The 2,545-nt window shown below is 67.0% G+C and overlaps 1 long non-coding RNA gene across 1 annotated transcript; it reads left to right on the forward strand.

The window, feature by feature from the left end:
* The first annotated feature begins 108 nt into the window (after positions 1-108).
* On the forward strand, positions 109-874 carry LOC112948461. Its single transcript, XR_003249625.1, has 2 exons — positions 109-166; positions 809-874. It is a non-coding gene; the product is annotated as an uncharacterized LOC112948461 (long non-coding RNA).
* Positions 875-2,545: the final 1,671 nt, after the last annotated feature.

The raw sequence follows: 2,545 nt of genomic DNA on the forward strand, positions 1-2,545 counted from the left end.
GACGCGGCTGCAGCTGCTGCAGCGCTGGAGGCGGATGCAGGTGCAGGCGGCAGCACCGAGCCGCTGCAGAGCAGCCTGCAGTTCTGCAGCGGCTGCAGCAGCAGCGCCTGCAGAACAGGCAGATGCAGCAATTGCAGTAGCTACCGGCAGCACTTCGACGGGCAGGGTAAGCGCCGTGCATGCATGCAATGCAACGGGGGGCTGCATGCAAGCTTCGTGAGCATGCATGCATGCGGTGTGGGCGTTGGAGCGTGCCTGCACTGTRTGGTGCATGCAATGCAATGGGGTGCGTGCATGCAAGTGCTGCGAGTGAGCATGCGTGCATTGAGAGTAGTGCAGCATGCGTGCAGAATGTGGTGCATGCAGTGCAAGAGGAAGATGTGTGCATGCAGCTGTGCAGTGTAAATGCTGCATGCAAGTGTTTCGTGCATGCATGCAGAGCTGGCGCATGTTGAGCTCCCGTGCATGCGTGCAAGCCTTGCATGTGGCCGTTGCTGGCATGCAGGCGGCGCTGGTGTGGGAGAKGCATGCGTGCACGCATGTTTTGCATGCGAGAGGTGCGACTGTGTGCGTGCTGGCAAGCATGCATGCAYCCCTGGACTCATTGCAAGCATGCACGCGGGCTCGCACGCATGCGTGCATTGCGGGCGAGCATTGGCAGCTCAATGCATGGCAGGCTCACATGCACCATTGTATGCGTTAAGTGCAAGTTGCATGCATGCAGGCGCTGCGTGCCAGCATTACATGTGTGCATGCAGCGCTGGCGCCTGCCGGGCTCATGCACATGCRCTGCATGCGCCTGTTGCAGAGCACGTCAGCGAGCGGCCGGGCCCCGGGGCCACCGGCATCGAGCGGGAGCCGCCGCAGCCACTGCAACCAGCGCTGCAGGAGCCGCCGCAGGAGCCGCCGCCSCCGCGCCGCAGCGTTACGCGCGCCCGCGAGGTACCGCAATGCTGCATGCGTGCAGCGCTGCATGCACTGTGTGCAGCATGCGCAGCCGGTGTGCGCGGCGCGGCGCGCATTGCATGCATTGCGCTGTGTGCACCGCAGCGCCTCGTTTTTGCATGCACGAGTGTTGTGTGCAGGATTGCACGCGTGCAACGATGCGTTGCATGCACCACTGCGCTGCGTTTTGCATGCCCGGCCAGTGCGCACAGTGCTGCGCGCGTCGCATCTTGCATGYACCAGCGCTGCGCGCATGCCCGCGGTGCCCGCAGCGCTGCAGCGCCCGCAGCGTCGCTCCTGGGCTGCAGGCGCCGCTGCAGGGCCGCCCGGAGGGCTGCGACGCGGCGACGGCGACGCTGCAGCCGCAGCGGCTGCACCCGGCGCCCGCCCCGCAGCCTGCAGCGCCGCAGCGAGAGGACGGCGCGTTGCGCAGGTAAGGGGGTGCGGGTGTGGGGCGTGCAATGCAGCCCGTCCCGCTGCATCCCTGCTGCGGCTTTGCAGGTCACTGCATGCATGCGCTGCAGCCCGTTCCGCTGCANTGCATGCATGCGCTGCAGCCCGTTCCGCTGCATCCCTGCTGCGGCTTTGCAGGTCACTGCATGCATGCGCTGCAGCCCGTTCCGCTGCATGCCCGCTGCAGCTTCGCCGGGCGCTGCGCGCATGCACTGCAGCCCACGCTGCATTGGCGCCTCGTGCATGCATGCCGCGCTCCCGCATGCGGAGCCCTTCCCATGGCATTCCCAGCCGCTCCGGCTCCCGTTTCCCGCATGCGGAGCCGCTTCCCGCCCCGTTCCCGGGGGATCCGCATGGATTCCCACGCGTGGAGCCCCTTCCCGTGGGATTCCCGGTGTATCCGGGTGTCATTTCCCGCGGGCGGAGCCGCTTCCCGCCCCATTCCCGGCATTCCCGCGGGCGGAGCCCCTTCCCACGGGCTTCCCGGCAGTTCCGGTCCCGTTTCCCACCTCACGCCGTTGCCGCCCGGCAGGACGGCGGCGCCCGGAGCCTCCGGAGGAGCCGCCCGGAGCGGGGCCACGGAGCTGCCCGCCGCGGGTGAGAGCCCGGGAATGCCGGGAATGGTTGGGAATGCTGGGAATGGTTGGGAATGGTTGGGAATGCTGGGGATACTGGGAATGGTTGGGAATGCCGGGAATGGTTGGGAATGCTGAGAAAAATAGGGGAAGTGGGTGGGAAAAGCCGGGAATGGTTGGGAATGGTTGGGAATGCCGGGAATGCCGGGAAAACACGGGCAGGGAGACCGGGATAAGAGACATACAGCTGGGAAAACAGGCAGGGAGGCCGGGAAAAGTCAGGACTGGGCGGGAAAACCAGGCGGAGCGGGTGGGAATGGCCGGGGACAGCCGGGAATGGCCGGGAAAAACAAGGGAAGTGGAAAAGCTGGGAATACGCCGGAAAAGCGGGGGGAGTGGCCGGGAAGAGCCGGGGCTGGCGGAAGCTGCGGCCGCTTCCGGGCCGCTCCGGTTGCAGCCGCCGCATTTGYTCCCTGCAGAGGCGCCGGGGCGGGAGCGGCGGGAACGGCGGGAACGGCGGGATGCTCCCGGGCGGAACAGCCGGGCGCGCGCCGGCTGCAACGAGGGCTGCA

Source organism: Nothoprocta perdicaria, unplaced genomic scaffold (assembly GCF_003342845.1).
Source record: "Nothoprocta perdicaria isolate Ctin4 unplaced genomic scaffold, notPer1 scaffold_1001, whole genome shotgun sequence".
In the NCBI taxonomy this organism is placed as follows: domain Eukaryota; kingdom Metazoa; phylum Chordata; class Aves; order Tinamiformes; family Tinamidae; genus Nothoprocta; species Nothoprocta perdicaria.